General features: G+C 43.4%; 1 long non-coding RNA gene and 1 pseudogene across 1 annotated transcript; both read right to left on the bottom strand.

Moving 5' to 3' along the window:
* LOC117442883 (zinc finger protein 729-like) overlaps positions 1–19,561 on the bottom strand; it is a 179,399-nt pseudogene extending 159,838 nt beyond the window's left edge.
* Positions 19,562–20,016: 455 nt separating this feature from the next.
* LOC117442886 (uncharacterized) lies at positions 20,017–21,085 on the bottom strand. Its single transcript, XR_004551566.2, has 3 exons — positions 21,015–21,085; positions 20,866–20,920; positions 20,017–20,760 (listed from the first exon to the last, which is right to left on the bottom strand). It is a non-coding gene; the product is annotated as an uncharacterized lncRNA (long non-coding RNA).
* Between the last annotated feature and the right edge of the window lie 1,725 nt (positions 21,086–22,810).

Here is a 22,810-nt window from a genome sequence, read left to right as displayed (position 1 = left end):
TGGCTCAAAGGAAGTGAGCTTCCTATTTAATGAGCTAAATGCAGCACACCTGGGAACACACTCTCAGCAGAGGACAAACAATTTGCTGAGAGAGAGGAGAGGAGACTCAGGGATTCGACCAAAGACGCTGCTGGTGAATATTTGTGGATGTAGTCTGGTTTAACCTTGTTTGATTACATGTATTATTATTTCTAGTCTTATTAAGTAAGAAGCTAACATAAGATGCTGGAATATAATTTACTTTGTTGAGATGCAGTTACTTTTGATTAGATGTTAAGTTTAATTGTAAACTTGATTATGCAGCAGGAAAGAAAGTGCTTGTTGAAGGATGGCATGGTTTTATTGAAATGTTTGTTTGCCTAAAATGAATGAAAATATGTTTTGTGTTAAAGGTTTTCAACCTAAATGACTAAATGAGCATCAAGAGGCTAACAAGAAGCTGAATGAAGCAAAAAGGAATCTGCATCACTCAAATAAAGAGGAAAAAATGCAAGTCTGAGTTGTCCCATGTGTCCTTTTAGAAAGAATCAAGCCATTTTCAAATTTAGGCAGGAGTCAATCAATCAACCCCAATCGCAACTTGACGGACATCATGGTGTTTACATGAGCAGAGAGATCGGGTCATTCATGTTCCCTGTTTACATGATAAATACTAGTCACCTGGCATTTCGATGCCTTTTCTCATCTAAACTATTCAGTATTTGTATCTCTCTATGACATAAAGACGAAACTCCTCTCCAGAAGTGAGACGCCGCCGCCATCACTGTTAACTGATGAACTGCTACCAGCTGAAGACTTACTTTCCTCTTCTTTGAATTTTTTTTTCTTATGTCCATGTTGTCTGGGGGAGAAAACATATCAAACCAAGAGATCGTCAGCTTTGATTTTCGCTGTATTAACAATTTCCTGAACACTTGGTGTGTGTGCCTTACCTCCGCTACCGGCATCGCTTCATACAACAGATCTGAGCTGTCCAACTATGACAACACTCCTTGAACATGCGCGCGCTATGTGAGAATCTGCCTTGGTACAAAGTAGCAGTGAAAACATGGAATGGAGTTTCATTGATTTGGGCATTCTCTCAATAAGCAAGTGGAATGGATTTGATATGAAGCACTGACACAGCGCTCTACAAAGTGCGCGAGTGGAGAGAACGATTCACGGACTTTCCACATGGTAAAAGTGGGGGGGTCTACACGAATCATTTGAAAAAGTGGGGGGGACTTGTCCCACCCTCATATAATGGCTGCGACGCCCATGACCGTAACTACGGCTCTATGCTGTGTAAGTAGCCTACTGGACATAGTTACTACTGTAACTACGGTTCCAAGCCGTGCAAGTACTGGCCAGAGTTACTACTGTAACTACAACTCTATGCTGTGTAACGGCCCGTCCACACTACAGCGTCGAAAACTCCAATCTGCCCATTCACTTTGAATGGGGTGACGTCACGTTGCCTCGCTTTTTCGCCGAACTGAATTGTGGGTAGCAGAGCGGTCCGTCTCCGCCGTCTCCGGCGTCAGAAGTTGAGAAGTTGAACAATGTTCAACTTCTGACGCCGGAGACGCCGGGGTAGCCAGCGCCAGCCAATCAAATCCCGTTTCGGAAAATCTGACAGCTCAAGCTGTAGCCAATCAAACCGCGTCCAAGCTGGGAGAGATATCCTGCCGTTCATTTCTATATTTCAAAAAAAGTTGGAGGAGAAACTAATTATCGCCGTAGCAATCACCCGGTTTTGTATGACCAGACCCTCTTCACCTCCCGGGATACAAACCGGAGGAACCAGGCATGGAGGGAGGTGGCAGAGACAGTGGGGGAAACTGGTAGGTTTTCGCCTGTTTGGGGAGTTTATTTATATATATTTATTTATTTATATATATTGCTCGCATAAAATCCCCGGGGGTTTTTGCTTTGTATGTCGGGGGCGGGAGATTCATGTGATTGGTTGTTGGTCGTGTTGCTTGAATAAAATCCCCAAGCTCCAGACACGCCCAGCTCCAAGCTTCTTTTGAAGCTGTAGTGTGGCCGCTCAGTTAGTTCTGGCCATAGTTACGACTGTAACTACGGTTCTAAGCCGTGTAAGCAGGGCCGCTCCTCCCTACAGGCCAATCATGCAGGCTGCATGGGGCCCCGCCTTGCGCAGGGGACCCCGCCCAGAGGGCCTCAGCTGCTGTGCGCAGTTCTCCGCTCACTCTCCGCGCACCCCCCGCGAGAGTGAGAGTGAGAGATGACAAGGGGAGCATGTCTGTAACCCGACACCGTTGTAATGTATCGACATCTGACCAATCACGGCTTTGATACGGCCACTAGTGCAGGTGAAGAGACAGTTTCAGTCCGGCGCAAAAAACAAAACATGAAGAAACTAGAGCATCACTCGAAGGTGGGTTATTGTATGAGTCAAATGTACAACTTGCGAATGTTGTATAAGTCAAATTGCCAATTGCCAGAGGTGGGACCAAGTCATTGTTTTGCAAGTCCGAGTCAAGTCTTTGCGCTCAAGTCAAGTCCTAAAGTTTGACATTTGCGTGCGTGCGTACGTGCGTGCGTCCGTCCGTCCGTCCGTCTTGGCGAACACCAGGGCTGTTTGAACTGGTCCCGTTTCTCCCCGCATCGTGATAACTCTCACCTCAATGACAGAGAACCAGCAGAAATATATTGAGGTGACTTAATAACCATCATGTGATCAAGGGGCGTCTGAAAGACACATTCACTCATTGATTATATATATGTAGATATACCAGTTTTAGTTTCACATGATCTGTAACTCTTCTCTCATCTTATTAAAAGTACATCTTTATATCTGGTATGTAATGAAGGAGTAGTATAAAGTGACATCAAATGAAGATACTTCAGCTAATACAACTACCTGCAATCTGTATTTGAGTAAATGAACTTTATTCACTTTCCAACCATGAAAAACTGTTTATTTTTGTCCCGTTAACTGTTGCAGTTATCTGAAATGTATAAACCTCATTAAAAGTTTAAACAGGTCGTTTATTTGAATGTATAAGCATCAAAAACCTATTTCATTCAGTGTTTAGAAAGGGTGAAGTGTGAACTGTGACATACACGGAGTAGTTTCTATGTAGAGTATCATATATACATATATTACTGTTAATGCAAATGAGAGATATAATCCAGACGAACAAAGAGTAGAACAAGAAGTATCTCTGATATGTAGCTAAGCCAAACGGTTCATTGTCAGGCTTTAGCTGTTGCTGTTACCTGAAAGGTATAAACCACATTCAAAGAGAGAAGAGGTCGTTTCCTTCCATCAGAAACTTTTAACCAGTTTCTAAGTATCGTTTGTTTCATTTCCAGCTCGTCCCGTCTTTGGTTACAACACAGACTGCTAGCTCTGAAGCTAACCAGGGTTGCTAGCTGTGGGTACCTGGCTGGAGTGAGATTTTGATATTTAATTACACATATGCGCACTAAATGACTGCTATGGTGTCAGCAGCGGGACCTTAGCATATATATATACAATATATACAAATACACAATATTGGACACAGACTATAAAGGGCTCTCAGTTTCATTCACTAATGAAAGTCAAACACATGTTTGTTTCCACTGTTTCATTGTGTGCATAAATAACTGGAAACATCTGCTCCAACCTTTCCTCTAAACGTCCCGTCTGTTCAAAAGGCCCTTACCCCATTGACCATTCTCCCTCCAATACCCATTCTCCTCCATGTGATCAGTAGCCCCTCCTCCATGTGATCAGTAGCCCCTCCTCCATGTGATCAGTAGCCCCTCCTCCATGTGATCAGTAGCCCCTCCTCCATGTGATCAGTAGCCCCTCCTCCATGTGATCAGTAGCCCCTCCTCCATGTGATCAGTAGCCCCTCCTCCATGTGATCAGTAGCCCCTTCTCCATGTGATCAGCAGCCCCTCCTCCATGTGATCAGTAGCCCCTCCTCCATGTGGTCAGTAGCCCCTCCTCCATGTGATCAGTAGCCCCTCCTCCATGTGATCAGCAGCCCCTCCTCCATGTGATCAGTAGCCCCTCCTCCATGTGATCAGTAGCCCCTCCTCCATGTGATCAGTAGCCCCTCCTCCATGTGGTCAGTAGCCCCTCCTCCATGTGATCAGTAGCCCCTCCTCCATGTGATCAGCAGCCCCTCCTCCATGTGATCAGTAGCCCCTCCTCCATGTGATCAGTAGCCCCTCCTCCATGTGATCAGTAGCCCCTCCTCCATGTGATCAGCAGCCCCTCCTCCATGTGATCAGTAGCCCCTCCTCCATGTGATCAGTAGCCCCTCCTCCATGTGATCAGCAGCCCCTCCTCCATGTGATCAGTAGCCCCTCCTCCATGTGATCAGTAGCCCCTCCTCCATGTGATCAGCAGCCCCTCCTCCATGTGATCAGTAGCCCCTCCTCCATGTGATCAGTAGCCCCTCCTCCATGTGATCAGTAGCCCCTCCTCCATGTGATCAGTAGCCCCTCCTCCATGTGATCAGCAGCCCCTCCTCCATGTGATCAGTAGCCCCTCCTCCATGTGATCAGTAGCCCCTCCTCCACACAGAGTCATACGCCTCTCAATGGCAACGTACACTATTGCCACCATCTCTTTCCTTCTCAATGTTTCCCCACGTCATTACTCACTCTCACTAATTCCACATCCAGAGCTGACCTATCATCCTGTCTCTTCTCCTTCACCTTTTCACTCTCTGCTAGCAACTGCTGTGTTTGCTGCCTCTGGATATCACTGAGATGCTCCCCACTATGTACTGCTGCAAGTGTCCTTCCTCACATACCTGCCTTCTCTTTACCCGTCACTGCCAGCCTCTCCCCATCAACCAAAGCTGGCATTCTAATGGATTCCTTTCCCCACTCATCTGCTGAAACATGGACCAGACATCACCTGGTGCTACTCCTCTGCCAATGGTAGAACACAACTCTCTGCATGCTCTCTCTCAAGTGTCCTTCCTCACATACCTGCCTTCTATAGTATATGTTGCGTTATGTGGCTTGTGATGACCTCTGTGCTTCCCTCTGATGTTAGCAGGTGTACCGACTCCTCACACCATATCCTACATTCCCCCAATCAGCTTTAGCAAAGCACCTCCTGGTTATCTCACCTCCTTCCTGCATCTATACATTATTATTCACTCTAGGAAGCACTGGATAATGGTCACTTCCTCCAGTGTCCACTATAATACAGTCTATCCCATCAGGAGACTGCACCTCCCTGTATGCCACACCATCTTTGAGAAATGACTGCAGGATCTCAGGTCTGCAAAGTGGACAGGTAGGCGAGAAAGGCTTTTTGGAGTCTCAGAGACCAAGGTCCTGTACACTTCCATCCATCGACTGCACGACTTCAGGTCTGCGATGTGGACAGTACACCTCAAATACATCACTACACAACCTGGGTATTTGAAGATAAGGGGATGTTTATAATATGCTGCAAAACACAACAACTATGCAGGGTGACGAGTCCGTTTCAACAAGTCCTCCAACTCATACGACCAGTTATGCCGATTGTTCAGGCGCTTAATACGTGCTGCTCCCGTTGAATGCAAACGTCACAGATGGACGTTTATTCACAAATAACCCTCTCTGGAAAATCCTAGATTGTAGGATAGTTTGGCATTAAAACGCTTTCTGATTAGATTCCTAGCGAGAAGTGTAGATTGTACTTTTAGAATCCACGTCCAGTCGATGTGTAGGATCTATAGTTCTATAGATATTAGGAAGATGATCTGAGGTACGCGGCAGCCTCCATGTGAAGTCACGGGGTGACACAGAGGGCCTCATCATACAACTTTGCGTGGGGCCACAAGTTGGTTCTGACACACCCATATAAGTCTTTCAATTCCTCCAAATTGTCCTTACTATAAAATATATTATAAAAATATCCTTACTTTGTTGAAAGCAAACTTGAGCTTTTTAGCTAGCAAACGATTCAGTGGGATTCGAGGATGGAAGTTATAAAGATAGTCAACAGATGCAAACTCTTCATTCCCTCTCTAACTCTCCTCTCGTTCACATCCCTCTGCAGACGAGTTGAAAAGTTCACATGCAAATTAGAGACTCTGCCAGCAGCGCTTTATGATCATCAGCGCTGACTCTTTCATTTGGAAACACCAGGTTAACCTCTGAATCGAAGTGGAGTAGAACAAAGTAGCATGCTGCTGTAACAGAAACATTTCCCAGCTTGGGATCAATAAAGTATCTATCTTAAGATGATCGATGGATTCTGCCATATTTGCAACATGTGCTGTCCCATTCCAGTTTGGAAAGCCTGCCGTGGCTCCATTCCATTTCAAAGAGCTGTTGAGCTCAGCGTAACCTTGCCGCACTGCCACTCCATCATCCAATCACAGGGCTTGATGACTAATCACTTGTAAAGCAAGGCGGATGTTGTAGTCCCAAACGATAGCTGGGGATTCTGGGTAGTGTAGTGCCTTCGGAAACTGTAGTGTCAAACCTCCTATTTGTTTCTCTGAATCGAAGGTTAAAAACACAAAAGCATTGCACACCATTTAAACCAATCAGTGTTGTGTAATGAACAAGGATACACTGATGTGTGTTGGTGCACGAGTAATGCAGATATCACTGTGTACTCATTTGACAGTGAGGGGATATATCCGGTCTTATTGTGAAAACTTCGAGACCGGAAAAACTGTTTTCACCCACGCTAACTTTACATGGAAGCTGCACACACGTTCTCCTGGCGAGACCTCAGATCATCTTCGTGTCATTCACACCAACGCAACTCCGGTTCAAGCTCCGTGCTAGAGCTTTTCAGGTTCAGAACCAGTTCTTCGGTTTAGCTCTGGCTCTTTTCACACCGGCCAGAGTCCGACTGGTAATGCGTCGTTGCCTCATCGTTTGCGTCATGGCGTAACCGTTTGCGTGCCTGCTTCATAAAGCCAAACCGCGCGGATGAAATCAGTTGCATTCATTTCTTATGGCTCTCTCTGCAGCTTTTCCAGAGTCATTTCTGTGGTTTAGTTAGATTCTTATAAAAAGTGTACTCGTGTCAATAAAGGTTTTTTTGAAACACAACTGCTTCCGAGGTCGGTCTTATTTCTTAAGGTGGACTGAACCATGAGTGTGGAGTGACGTTGTATCTTTCATTTAAATGAACTGTAACCTTCACCCAGGTATGTAACAGCTGTTCTCAAATGAACACGTGAAGTAAAGTTTAATATTTATAGTTTTATAGATGTATAATGAGGTGATCAACGTGAATGCTCAGGTTCCACCTTAACACGCAGCTTCACCATGAGCAGAAACCTTTATATATACAGTCTATGGCAGAAACTCTGAAACTCTAAGTGTCTCCATCGTTGTGTACAAACTGGATAAAACGGTGGCTTCTTGTTGTTGTTCAGGAGTTGATCTGCCCCTGCCACCGCCTCGACGTAAGCGTGACGTATGCGGTGCTTTTGCTCTGGCTGGACAATTTTTTGGTGCTTGAAACGAACCGGATTCCGGAGCTAAGAGGCTGCTCCGCTGCGGTGTGAAGAGGAAAACCCGGTGCTTTTCAAGCTCCAGCTCCGAACCGGCCCTGAAACACCGTTGGTGTGAATGAGGTATCAGAGCCTCTCAGCCTGATACCTTGAGGGGGTTTCCCGACATGTCGTTGCAGTAAATGAAAGGGTGTTTCATGTTGTCGTTGCTGTGGACCTTCTTAATACCTTGGAAAATGCCGTTTAATATTTTTTGATAGCCTTAATTTTCGCTAAATTGATTTATCAACTTTTAATACTTTTTAAGACACCGCGGACACCCTGAATTTTATTTTGAACACTTGGTGGTGGGGTGTATAAACGGGGTCATAGGTGACAGGAGAGGAAGTGGACACAGGAGGAAGAGCATACCGATTCTACCAGACGGCCAGCCCATACGATGCTCATACTACAACTATTGACACAGTGTACTTAAACCTTGGTATGTAAAGCAATAAAGCAGCACGCTGTCGGCAGACGGACAGAAAACGAAACTCAAAGGAACAGTGAACATTATGCCTGTCAATTCTGACGTTACGTCAACAGATGGCGCTGTTGGGATGGGATCTGTAATTGAAAAAAGGATTACCCAACACAAGGCCAATAGATGGGAATTGTTTATTGTAAACTGTGAAAAAAACAAAATATGCTTAATTGCGGCTCCTACACTCTGAAACCCACTATGGTTTTTCTCCTGAGTGAACACGAAGATGTCTTTTGAGATTACTTTGTTGAGTGAAAGTTTTCCCACATTCTTCACACCAGTACGGTTTTTCTCCTGTATGAATACGGTGATGTGATTTGAGAGCACCTGATCTAGTGAAAGTTTTCCCACACTCTTCACAGCTGTAAGGTTTTTCTCCAGTGTGAATAGATGATGTGTTTTGAGAGCATCTGATGTAGTGAAAGTTGTCCCACACTCTTCACACCAGTAAGGTTTTTCTCCTGTATGAATATGTTGGTGTTTTGAGAGCACCTGATCTAGTGAAAGTTTTCCCACACTCTTCACAGCTGTAAGGTTTTTCTCCAGTGTGAATACGTTGATGTGTTTTGAGAGCACTTGATGTAGTGAAAGTTGTCCCACACTCTTCACAGCTGTACGGTTTTTCTCCTGTGTGAATACGCAGGTGGCTCTTTAAATTTCCAGATGTTGTAAAGGATTGTTCACATTGCTGACAGCTGTGACGTCGCTCTCTTCCTTTCGGTTTCTAGAACAGACGGACAGAGAAAGAGAGAAAGTCAATCTAAAAAGCATAAATACACAATTTAACACGATAAAAACTCACTTAATATAAACCTTGAATTAACAAAATACTACTTATCAATTGTTTGTCTTTATTACATTTGATACAGTAATACAGCAATATTCTAACCAAAGTATATACCAGAGGTGGGGGACTCGAGTCACATGACTTGACTCGAGTCACATGACTTGCCTATTTTTTGACTTGAGACTTGCTTGACTAACATTGATAAAAGACTCGACTTGACTTTGTATTCATGACATGACCTGACTTAGGCTTGAGACAGATGACTCGAAAGGACTTTACTTTTTAAAATAGAATATTTGCATTTGTATTGTACGAAGCACCTAGAGGGCAATGAAAGAAAAAAAAGAGAGAGAAAGTAGGAAGTGGAGCGCCCAGGAGACGCCCGTTTCATTGCAGACTGTTATGTTTATGTGGGGAAATACATACATTATTTGAGATATATTTCAAACTCGCACTTCATTTTAGGGACATTTCGGCCAGGGGTGTAGAGTTATTTGTTCAAGCACCGGATCGGCAAAACAGGAGAGTCTGTGAACCAGTCTGCCTTGACCTATGTATTCATGTCTGACTCTCACAGTATCTGCTGCCCACAGCTGCTTCATAGAAGAAACCCTCCTTCACTTCATGAAATCTCTGCAGCACCAGGAGGCAGTAACGTGCAACTCAGCAGAATCTGAGAAGAGCAGCAGCAGCTGCAAAGAGCTGTGCCTTCACTGTGTTTACCTTCATTAGAACAGCTAACGCCACACACACACACACTTTTAACTGATTTAAACTGGGGTTATTCATCAGGATTTTGTAGGACTTGACTTGCTTGACTCTCACCCCAGTAACTTGAGACTTGCACATGTATGACTTACTCCCACCTCTGGTATACAGGAGACAGAGGGAGACGGCATCCTGTCACTGCGAGTCTCAGTGTGCTCCGTTCCTCTTGGGTTTTGTTTTTTTGTCTAAACTTTGTCGTGTCTGTATGAAACGTCATTTTGAGAGACCATGCTTTTGGTCCTGTGGATTACATTGGCCTTCTGCAGACCATGTCTGGCCATTCAACTTTCCAAGACACACCTGAGTGACAGCACGAACAGGTATGGCGAGGAGCCCCGGCCTCTGCGCTGCTACAGCCGCGAGGCTATGCTAGGGCTACAATGCGATCGGCCTCCTACGAATACACCAAGCCATCTGTGCTCTTCGTTATTGGATGAAATCCCTCGGGAGCCGCTTAGAAACACCAGGAAAAAGAGACGAGGAAGGAGGGGAGGCATTCAGAATACGGCGCAGATTCAGCCGGCCACCACTTCCATCCATCATTCTCACAAACCTGCGCTCGTTGAGCAACAACGTGGATACACTAAGGACATACACAAGGTACTGTCATGAATTTCTCGAGGCCTCTTGATTATGTTTCACGGAAAGTTGGCTCCAATCTACGATGCCTGAATCTCTCTCTGAAGTACCCGGACTCGCCCTTGTTCGAGCAGACAGGGATGCGAACTCGGGGAAAACCAGAGGAGGCGGTATTTGTGTGTATATTAATGATCTGTGGTGCCGATCATACTCAGTAAAATGTCAAACCTGCAATCCCAACGTAGAAATTCTCGGCATGACGTTAAGACCCTTTTATCTGCCTCGAGAATTCGGTTGTATTTTACTGTTTGTTGTTTACGTGCCTCCCAGCAGCAGAGGACACCGTGTTCACGAGCTGCAACTCAGCCACCCCGATGCACCGGCAATAGTGCTCGGGACATGAAGCGATGTCGCCTGGAGACTGTTACCTGGGTTCCAGCAGTGTGTTAGGGATCACAGCAGGAAAGACAATATCCTAAGTCTGGACCTGAACCTGAACCTCTGGACTTGAGTCCGGACCTGAACCTGAATGTGAGTCCAGGTACGCAGCTCCAAGCAGACATCTTGGTGTCAAGAATGGCCAAAATGGAAGTAAATCCATACCTGATTTACTGGTATGCCGCTTTCCTCACCAGGAGAGAGCAACTTGACCAAACCCTGTCATCTGCCATCACAACCAATGTAGGGCCCCCAGGGCTGCGGGAGTTCAGCTGTGCTCTCAGCTTCTTTTAGCTTCTTTTGATGACTTTACTGAACTGCTGTCTATAGTGTGTTTTGACTTTGACCGTCTAGTCATTGTTGGTGATTTTAACATCCATGTTGACAACCCCCAGGACAGAGGGGCTAAAGAACTGTTTTGTGTTCTTGATAACTATGGTGGGGACCCTCTCATGACATCCAACTATAGGCCCATCAGTATCTTACCCATAGCATCCAAGGTATTTGAGAAATTGATTGCCAAACAAATCATCAATCATCTCAACAACAGCTCCTTGTGTTCAAATTGAGAACCATAAGTCTAGTGTTTGTCAACTGGAGTACCACAGGGCTCTGTATTGGGCCCAATCCTGTTTAGTATTGTAGTGGACATTTGTATTATATCCTTATATGCTTAAACCAAATGCTTCTTATTTCCTGAGATGTGCTTTATTCTTCTATTCTACTCTCTTATGGGTATTATTCCCAGGCGCTTCAAGGCCACAGCTGCTTTGGCTACTGGGAGACTCTCACACAGTCACACAAGCAGCTAAGGCCAGAAGGTGTCTAATAACAATGTGACCGTGTGAACACAAGAGTTATAACATTCCCACTCTTTTCCTATATCACTTCTGCTTTTTCATTGTACTGCGCACACTCGGGCAGACTATCCTATACTCTGTTCGACTTGTGTCTAATATTATATCTGTATCATGTATTTGAAGCTTCAAATAAATAAGTAAAAGACAGCTCTGCTCGATTCACCATTTATTTGTTTTGATCACTTTGACTTGTACTCTCCAGCCGTGTTGGGTCCTAGATTTCCATAACAGTATGTACATAAATGATCTGCCTTCTGTGTGTGAGAATGTGATGTATTCATGTATGCTGATGATACAGTTGTTTTTACTCATGGCAGAACCGCAGAAGAGGCTGCTACCAAGGTCACTGATGTGTTGGAGAATATTACATCCTGGCTTAACAATAATTGCTTGCAACCAAATGTCTCAAAGACAGTGTGTATGTTCTTCTCCAAGGGCCACAGCATTATAACAGAGCAAGATGTTTTCTTTTCTGGAAGGAGACTTCAGGTTGTCTCGGAGTACAAGTACTGAGGAGTACATATTGACACAAACCTCAATTTAAAACCCATATCAAAAAGGTCTGCAATAAACAGGGTTCTTTTTCCAAAGTCAAATTCAAGCACTTTTCAAGCATTTTCAAGCATCTTACAGCTGTTGTAAATTACATATTTATATACACATACTCAAATGATTATTTCCCTACCTCACATTAAGGTAGGTACTTTTAGGTTGGTAGTGAACGCAAGTCAGAGGTACATGCTGTACTTCTACTCCACTGCAGTTCAGAGGTACATGGTGTACTTCTACTCCTCTACAGTTCAGAGGTACATGGTGTACTTCTACTTCTCTACAGTTCAGAGGTACATGGTGTACTTCTACTCCTCTACAGTTCAGAGGTACATGGTGTACTTCTACTGCACAACAGTTCAGAGGTACATGGTGTACTTCTACCCCACTACAGTTCAGAGGTACATTGTGTACTTCTACTGCACTACATGTATTTAACACTTCATGTATTTTACTTTTACTCAAGTACAAGATCTGAGTACTTCTACTTTTACTACAAGATCAGAGTACTTCTACTTTTACTACAAGATCAGAGTACTTCTACTTTTACTCAAGTACAAGATCTGAGTACTTCTACTTTTACACAAGTACAAGATCTGAGTACTTCTACTTTTACTCAAGTACAAGACCTGAGTACTTTTACTCAAGTACAAGACCTGAGTACTTCTACTTTTACTCAAGTACACGATCTGAGTACTTTTACTCAAGTACAAGATCTGAGTACTTATAATTTCACTACAAGATCTGAGTACTTCTACTTTTACTCAAGTACAACATCTGAGTACTTATTCCACCTCTAGTAGTGCATTAGTCTGAATTGTAGCCACAAAATCACGCAGAGCTGCATAAAAATAGCCTCACAATGGTAACAAGTGGAAAATAATATTTACAAATGTGTAAAATGATTTTAGGTAATGTTGACTCCTCAAGACTCCTGACTTATACATCTTCAAAGGAAGACTGTGTTCATTCTACAATTACATGGGATTAAAACAAAATGTAGTTTTACTTGTATAATACTTCAATTTTATATAAAAGACAGTTTGTTTTCATGTTTTCAAATAAACAAAGTATTGGCTTTCAGAATATAAAACTTGTTTCGGCAAATTCAGATGATAAATACAACTTTGAAGCTTCGGCATAATTACAAGCAGAGAACGGACTAATGTAACGTCACAGCAAGCATAACAACAGCCGGAGTTTCTTGTGAGTGTTTCCCCGGTACACAAATGCAAAAATACACAAACACACTCGCGAGCTTCCCCCAGACCAGTAATACAAACGAAAATGTGTCTTCGGGTCAATGTGGCTGATTTCGATAGAGCAAGTCACATTTGGTTTAGGCACGAAACATACCACCAGTAGAAATACATTGCTTTCAAAATCGCTCTGAGTCGAATCAATAGATTATATTTCATGACGATAACACGAAATGCCGTGAGAGCTTCATCCTCTGAAGACCACAGGATGGCGACTGTAATGCACATAACATAGGTACGCTCCTCTGAAATGATTGTCCCCTGCAATTATTATTATCCCTCATCGAGTTCGCTATTCAGCTCGCTAACGTTAGCTTAAACAAACGTAACATGCAACGTTAGCCTAATCTAAAATGCTCTGCTACGGCGTACCTTTCATGTGGCTCGTCAGCGCAGACTCTCGCATCGTTATTTGTTGCAAACTTTGCAGGAGGCTACTCGTGGGCTTGACCCTCGTCTTAGCCATGGCTTGTATTGGTCTTCTGCTAGCCAACGCTCGTTGAGACGGCAACCTCCTGGCACACAGTCATCCTATCTCTCATCAGAATGCCCAGGTCACACGTTACACAAACACTTGCAGGTCGCGCGCATAGCGCGGGAAGGTGCAGCGAGCTGTTTTATGTAGAAGCGAAGCAATTATTTTCTTTTAATCTAAAAAGCGAACTATTCAGTCAGACAGAATTTTTTTGTAAAAGTAAAGCATTTACATTTTCAAGCACCATTCCCAAAATTCAAGCACTTCCCCAACCTTGAAAACACCACGTCAAATTTCAAGCATTTTCAAGGATTTCAAGCACCCGTACGAACCCTGAATAAAGTAAAGTTCAATCTGTGAAATTACAGATACATTAGAAACTTGCCATCATCTGCAGCAGCTAAGCTATACCTTCACTCCATGGTCCTCTCCCACATCAGCTACTGTCTGATCAGCTGGTCTGATGCTCACTCTGCAGCTCTAAGGCCACTGGAATCACTGTATAAACAAGCACTCAGAACACGAGACACAAAGACATTCCGGTATCATCATTGTCACATTGGTAAAAAGTATAATCTGTTCAGCTGGGAATATCTCATAGTTTACAAAAACATCTGCTTAGTTTATAAGACCACTCGTGGGTTGGCTCCTCCTCCTCTGGCTGCATCAGCCTAAAGCCCACCTCAACCAGGGCTACTCGAGGTGCGGCTAGGGGAGACGCACCATCCCATTTAGGAAGAGCGCATTCAGCCAGGCTGTCTCTCATTCCACGCATCCCATCAATGGAATTCAATACCTCAACCAATGAGAGTCCTCATCCTACTACACATTCAAGCACAGTGTTACAAAGTGGCTCATTGATAACCAACAGCGTCAGCACTGATGTGTGGGTGTAGGTGTGTGTATGAGTGCGTATTGTACATTTTGTATTTATTATCATGACTTGCTCTCATCTGTATTCAGTGATGTCATCTATTGTAAACATGTACAATGGTATAACAATGTTGTGGTATTTTTATTGTTGCTTTTAGGATGTCACCATCTGGCAAAGGGACTATCGGTGAAAACTAGCCTGTTGGCTATTCGAGTGCTTTTACATGTTTTAAATATGTTGCTTAATGAACACTGTCCCTTGTTTTAAATAGATCAATTCAATGGACTGACTCAGCATGTGACGGAGCCCACGCACAGCAAGGGGCACACTCTGGACTTGATGATCTCAAAGGGTCTGAATATCTCTGAGGTTGTGGTGACTGATGTTGCGCTCTCTGACCATTCCTTTGAGAGCTCTATTTCTGTTCACACACATGTTCAAAAAGAGGTAACCACAAAGCGATATTTAACTGAAACCACGAGGGAAATGTTTACTCAGGGATGTTTCTTCCACACTGGACCCTGCTAACATCTCAGTAAATGAGCTCGTAGATCATTTGAGAGTTCATGACTCGCGCATGCACGATGCAAATCGGGCAGCCGTCTAGACGTCAAATGTCCTATTAGAGTTTCCGTATGGAGTTGTCAAATATGGCGGAAGTGAAACAAGTACAAACCACAGACTGTCCGTGTCATGGCGAATACAGTCGCTGCTTTATTTATGTCTGCAGTGTGAGAACACGTTTTGAGAGAGTACTTGTGCATGGACAAGTGAGTTTGGCAATGTACTTGTCCGAATACGTTTTTCACTCGTCCAGAATGGACAAAAATCGGGGCCACTGGAATCTTCTTCTTCGCCATCGTATTTTACTTTTCCCCACGGTTCTTATGACACCGCTAACGTAAGTGAGCGGTAAGATTTCACTGCATCACACAAAGGGTTGGGTATCGTTTGGATTTTAACGATTCCGGTTCTGCTTTTCGATTCCGGTTCTTTTCGGTTCCGGTTCTTTGAGAGGGTCAGAATAAGTCCCGTGACAAACTGGGAGAAAAATGTATTTATGAAAACATTAAGTCAGATCTGTATTCTATTTACAAATCACTTCATGCTGTTGCATTTCTTACGGTTATTGAACACAATTATATAAAAATACTCTCTGCATTGTTTAGTTAACTCCAAGTGGTGCAGTTTGAGAATGTACGATTGGCCCAGTCTCCTCTGATGCTACACTGCAGCCTGCTGGGAGACACAGTCCCACCACACATGTCCAACACATAGGCCTGATAATGATACATTATATTTATAGCCTATAGGCCTAGCGCTTTCTACAACTCAAAGACGCTTGCAGCATTTATTCACACAGCTGCAGCTGCCCAGCTGCTCACTGTTTGGAAAAGTGAATACATAGTATTTTCATCTCAATAATGTACTTTCTATACCCTGCTTCATAAACAATACTGACATCCCTGCTCCTCCGAGTCTGGGGGTCCGGGGATGTGAGGACAGCGAGGACACAGACAGGGAGGCTGCAGCACTCCATAAAGGAGATGCATCAATATTAACTACTCGGGAGCTGACACGCTGAACAACCTTCATTACGTGTTAGAGGAAGACAGTCTGACAAAGATGAGGCTGTTAAACGGGCAGCGGATCTGCTGTGTGTAGAGAGAGAGAGGGAGAGAGGGGGAGAGAGAGGGAGAGAGAGAGAGAGAGAGAGGGGGGGGAGAGAGAGAGAGAGAGAGAGAGAGAGAGAGGAGAGGGAGGGTGAGAGAGAGAGAGTCCTCCTGTCCTCTCAACTCTTATTAATCCGGTACCGGACACTTGTTATTTGCTCCTGCTCTGAACCGAGTGTTGCTTCCCGACCCGGCCTCTGAGCTGCACTTCCCGCCCGCCCCGTCTAACTGCACAGAAAGCGGCGAGATGCATTTAGGAATCCCCAAGCAGAACCCAAACTAACATTTCTAAACGAACAATGGCGGACACGTACAATGTGCGAATGAGTTCTGCCTTTTGTAACTGAATGTATCAATAACTTGTCAATAAATCAGGCCGAAAAGCGTCACTTGTCCGCCGGACAAGTGAATTGAAAGATCTACTTGTCCGATATTGTAAATAACACCTCCCGGACGGTGGGACGTGTACTTTTTCGCACACTGATACAGCATAGAGTGTTGAGAGATGTATCCACAAATTCTTGTTGTGCTCAAAGTGCACCAGATGATGCTTTTAACTTCAACATTTAAAAACAAAAATCATACATTTTCTTTTCACTGCAAACGGGTCCCACAGACCCAAACGGCACACAAAGGTTAAAGGGAAGCATATAATAATGTTAAAATGTGCTAAATATATACACTGCAAAAAAACTGAAAAAGAGGAGTAAAAGTAGCCCCGACTTGTTTTATGTTTTGAAAGTAGCCCTCACCCTAAAAAAGGTTGGTGACCCCTGTCATAGGACGATACATTTGACCATTTTAAGCTTGGCCTACCATTTTATTGGAGCGGCAGGTGGGGCTTGAAAAGGCCCACCTGTTCAAAGTGGGCAATGCCAGGAAAAGTTTGAGAACCACTGAACTATAGTAACGCAGTGTAGGCGGAGCCGTGACGTCATCCTCAATGTGTGTCACTACCCGATCTGCAGCCCTGCCCCATCTGCAGTGCGCATGTGCGAGATGGTCCGCCATATTTGACAACTCCATACGGCAACTCTAATGGGACATTTGACACAGTGGCGTTTGGCAAAGCAGAAAAAGAACACTCAAAAAACCCCACAATATTAATCTGAACGAGAGACGAGTTATTGTTATTACAACGTGACTTCACTATTATTGAGCAACTCCTTTTGTTGGGTCATTTTATTGGGTTCAGTGCATTGTCAGAATAAGTGAGAAATGGATGTAACTTCTGTTGGACAGCCATCATACATGCTGAAGAAATATTGACTGAATGTATGCAATATGTATGGCATTCATAATTTATATCTAATTACATTAACTGTGAATGTCCTTCATTTTATTTCAAATCACAAAATATTTTAATAAAGATATTTGAGACGTTCATGACTCGCGCATGCACGATGCAAATCGGGCAGCCGTCTAGACGTCAAATGTCCTATTAGAGTTGCCGTATGGAGTTGTCAAATATGGCGGACCTTCTCGCACATGCGCACTGCAGATAGGGCAGGGCTGCAGATCGGGTAGTGACAATGTGAACCACAAAACCAACATCAGCCGTTAGCTGTTAGCCCTCAGAGCTCACAGCTCCTCATATCTGTTCAGAAACTAGACAGAAGTTAAACAAGTACAAACCACAGACTGTCCGTGTCATGGCGAATACAGTCGCTGGTTTATTTATGTCTGTAGAGGGCGTTCCGAGCTGAATAAGGGCGTCAAATGAAGGCAAGACGCCCGCCTGGCGGAAACGCTGGAATTAGGAATATCTTGTGATGAAGTGCACACTGACCTGAGCTCCAGGGGCCTCCTTCTTCTCCTCCATGCTGCTCATCAGCTGTCCTGATGAAGACCACAGAGCTGCTTCATTATTCATATAATACAAATATTTAGATATAATTCATCATAATCTGTGTAGCAACTTACATTCTAACTTACAGCTCACAGTTAGTTCACTTTTATTTCATTAAAATGACTTTATTCACATAGAAAGTGACATTAATGGATGTTTGAACCACGGTTATAACGCTATCCGTGTGAAACTATCACTAAGTTAACACAGAAAGCAAACATTAGCTAGTGAGACTGTTTAATGTACTCCATGTATACAGTATTTTCTGTATATTGTGTATTCTTTAGATACTCTAGTGATATGTGTCCTGTGTGTATACTTGCTGCTAATGCTTCATTTTTATTATCTTATTGCATCTTTTAAATATGTTTAACTCGTGTAATGCCTGAAAACACTTCTGCTGGGACACAATCATTTCCCAGTTTAAGATAAATCATTATTTAAATAAAGTATATCTATTTATCTAATGAGCTAAACCGTCGCTTAGCTTAGCGTTAGCAGCTAACTGAAGAACCCCATTCATTTCAATGGGGAAAATGCTACGTCGTGGTGAATGGCGATGCTAATAAGCTAGTTAGCATACATTTAAAACCATATCTATGGCAAAGAGCACCAACACAACAACTCAAACCGTCTTAAAGACAACTGGTGTAATAAATAACTAACATAAAGTCAGCTGAGCATTACAAATCAACTGTTACTCCCCAGAGCCGAACTGGAATAATTGTAGCTGTTAGCCGATAGCCGTTGGCTTTCAGACTTTAGCTGTTAGACTGTAGCTGTTAGCCGTTAGCTTTCAGACTTTAGCTGTTAGACTGTAGCTGTTAGACTGTAGCCGTTAGCTTTCAGACTTTAGCTGTTAGTCTGTAGCTGTTAGAAGGTAGCTGTTAGAAGGTAGCTGTTAGAAGGTAGCTGTTAGACTGTAGCCGTTAGCTTTCAGACTTTAGCTGTTAGCCTGTAGCTGTTAGAAGGTAGCTGTTAGACTGTAGCTGTTAGACTGTAGCCGTTAGCTTTCAGACTTTAGCTGTTAGACTGTAGCTGTTAGCCGATAGTCGTTAGCTTTCAGACTTTAGCTGTTAGTCTGTAGCTGTTAGACTGTAGCTGTTAGACTGTAGCTGTTAGCCTTTATTTAAAGATAGATTGAGACTATTTTTGTCGCACATTTTGAAGTTTTTTTGTGAGTTTCTTTCTTCCAATATTATAGCTGTTGTGTTAAATAGGATAACTTCTGATTCGTGATTAACTGTAAGCTAAGAGGTGTAAATACACTTAATGAAACCTCTGCAGGTGTTTAATCCACTCACCTCTTCTTTTCTCCTTCTTCTCCTCTCGGTTTTGGGCGGATTGCAAAGAACTTTAAAGGTGCATCTTCTTCTTCTCTCGTTTTCTCCTCCTTCTTCTTCTTCTTCTTCTTCTTCTTCTTCTTCTGCTTCTTTCGTGTTTATTGGCGGTTGGCAAACCAACTTGTAGGTGCATTACCGCCACCAACTGGACTGGAGTGTGGACAAGAGACTATGCAGAAAACAAGAAACAAAACAAAGAACCAAAACTCTAGATTATTTTAAAAGTATCAATTTCTCTTAGAAACATAATAATCTCACAATATATATTGCCTGATGTTTTCCCTAACAGCCCTGATAGCCACAAGTCATGGAATGTTGCTTTCTTCAGTGTCTGGAAAAGCACATTTCTCTGAGTACTATATTTCCTGCAAAGCAGTAAAACATGCTCAACAGTTTCTGGCTGGCTGCAGTGTACACACTTTCCGGTTGGATGCTTTCCTGTTATACTTAAAGTATGATTGAGACCTGTATGTAATGGCACTCTTGCCACTATAGAGCGGGGTTGACGCAATCCAAAACAATAAGCAGCCGAAGGTTTTCAGTCAAAAAATATACAATTTATTAACAACAAAGTATTGACTTAAATAGTCTCAAAATATTATACAGTATTTCGGCGATATGCTTTCCTAACTAAACTATACTTTGTTTGCAGTCCAATTTGCAACACCAATCTCTGTCTGCAATTTGCGGTGTAAAAGCTGTTCCGCTCCCCGTCTCATCAGGTCTCCGAGTTACCTCACTTAAATACACACCGGAAGGTACAAGGAAACAGATCATATTTACGATATCAAATTAACAATCATTTCATCAAAAACATATTCACCATGGCAATATAAATCCTTTTCCATCATTACATCATTTATCAAATTATGACTCGAAATAATAACTTTGTGGCTCTAACATACCGGCCCCTAATTGTTGACGCAGTAGCAAAACAATTAATACATTATAATAGAGCCACAAAACAAGCAGTTACTCAAAATGTAACTCATCAATATACAATCATTGTCATAGTTCATAGTCCAATGTTTGTGTGTGGTGTGTTTGCATGAGTTCAAGAGGAAAGGGGGGGGGCATGTGTGTGTGTGTGATACTGGGTGTCAGAGGTTACCAGCACATGACACCTTGTTCAATCAACTGCTTCCAGAAGCAGACGGAGCTTGTCAATTGGTCGCTGTTAGGTGCTACTCTTGGTTTTCACCAAGACACTGCGGACAAGCCCTTTGGACCCTGACAGTGTCTGTATCACCCGGTGCTGTGTTATCCACGATGACGACGAGGTCATTGGGGCGAAGGTTCCGTTTGGGGTTGTGCCATTTGAGTACAAGTCCTCCTTGGGAAAGAGTCCAGGTGGGCCCCCTGGAAATGAAAAGTTTATGATTAAACGTTATTTGTCATCGTTGGAGCCAGTATTTTGATTTGATAAGAAAGGCCACCTAATGGTGACGTCTGTAGTCAACGCACTATAAAGGACTACAATTCCCACGCCGCCTGCGCTGAAGCCACAGTGATGGGCAACCTGTTGGAGAGACGCCGTCGAGGAACAGTTTTAACCATACACATACACAAATCGTACAAGTACCCTTTAAGTTATGAAGTTATAGAAGCCTTACCAAGAAGAAAGAATACCGTCGTTTGTTATTTGATTTGAGTTTTGCCTCTTTGTTTTGAATATTGTAAAGGCCTCTTCTCTTTGTTGTGGTGGGGGTGCCTCGCAGCGGCGAAACTGTGGCGCTTACACTGCGTTTGCGCTTCAGATGAGGCTCCCTCCGCAAAACGAGGCCCCACGCAGTCTGCGTGATCTGCGTGATCTGCGTGGAGGGAGGGTCCGGTATAATAGCGTCACACTAAATGCAGTCAGTTGGTCTTTAGCAGCAGCTTGTGAGAGCAGCGTGTTCATCGGTGTTCGTTGTCATGCTGCCAGCTTGTTGACGGCCTGTGTGTTGATGGGACTTCTCATGCTCCCTAAATGTTTCCTCTGCCTTTCTCCAGTTCTTAAACCGTGCTTTCACAAAACTCCCATCCCTGATCTTGCGCTGACGAGCTTCTTTTCCATAGCAGAGCAACAGAAGAAGCACACTGCATGATCCCTTTCTCTTATCGTGAAGCTTTTTAGAGACTGCTTACACTGAAATGCTAACTCAAACACACTCAAAATAAAACTGTTGTATTGATTTGATTAGTGAACTTTTTGGCGTTGCAGTTACAACTCTCCGCCAGCAGGTGGGGGTGCTGCAGCCCCCTCAGCACCCCCCCTTCCCACGGCCATGATCAAATGACTAAAGAAACATCAGAGAGAAGCTGAGTTACTGCAAGGAGAGGAGGAAGTACTGAAACATACACAAAGCAACCACTTAGAAAGCAAAAGGACTGAAAGGGGATCAAAACAGACGACTTAGAACGATCACATGAATACAGAACAAGTGTTAAAAAGATGCAAAAAGACTGAAAGTAGATTTGGTGACGCAAACAAAGACACCCCCCCTCGCTTGGACCTTAAAACAGGAACCTAATCTTTAAATTCACACAATTCAAGTTGTATATCTCTACAACTCCATCTTAGTGCCAAAGTCTGTCCCCTCCCAGAGACGTTGATCGCTTCTCAGGAAAGAAGAGTAATGATGAGAAGTGTAAGGGAATATTTGTATGTATTCATGCAAACTATGAAGAAGCTTAAACGGGGGAAATGATTTGGGTAGAAAACTGTGAACTGTTTTTGGGCCTATTAACATGTGGTTTTTTGAGGACAAAGGAAGAGGGGGGAAGGTGAGGAGTTAACATACGATCATCTCAGATCCCTGTGAGTATGTAAGCGAGGTATTTAGAAGGGAAGCACGCTATGTGCTCCCCCTCTTTCCTCTCGCTGGCTCACGTGATATCAGGTAAATATGGGATCCCACAGATAAACTGTATTTAATTTGTACTGTATTGATTGTATTGCATTGTTATATTACCATTAAAGTGGATTATTGTTTAACGGTTACTTGGCAGCATTGGATTCCTTCCTGTAAGAATAACCAGCATGTTTAGGGACGCGCGGAGATTTGAGAAAGCGGACCATCTCACCAGCGATGTCGCCTGGAGACTGTTACCTGGGTTCCAGCAGTGTGTTAGGGATCACAGCAGGAAAGACACTATCCTGGACAAATGCTTTGTTAATGATAAAGGAGCCTATGTGTCTAAAGACAGACACCAATACTGACCTCTGATCATAATGTTGTGAATATGATACCAGTGGATAAGACCAAACTCAAGAGAACCAGAAAAGAAAGTAATAAATCATATGTGACTAAGGACATGAAACAAAGACTACGGAGCACTTGAACAGACAGAGAAAGAACTGAAAGTCAAATTGAGGGAATCAAAACACACAGAGAGCTTTTGGGAAATGCTTTTAAAGCCAAAGAAA

This window comes from Pseudochaenichthys georgianus, unplaced genomic scaffold (assembly GCF_902827115.2).
Source record: "Pseudochaenichthys georgianus unplaced genomic scaffold, fPseGeo1.2 scaffold_493_arrow_ctg1, whole genome shotgun sequence".
NCBI lineage: Eukaryota > Metazoa > Chordata > Actinopteri > Perciformes > Channichthyidae > Pseudochaenichthys > Pseudochaenichthys georgianus.
Note: the sequence above shows the minus strand (reverse complement) of the source record. Positions and strands in the feature narration are given on the sequence as shown.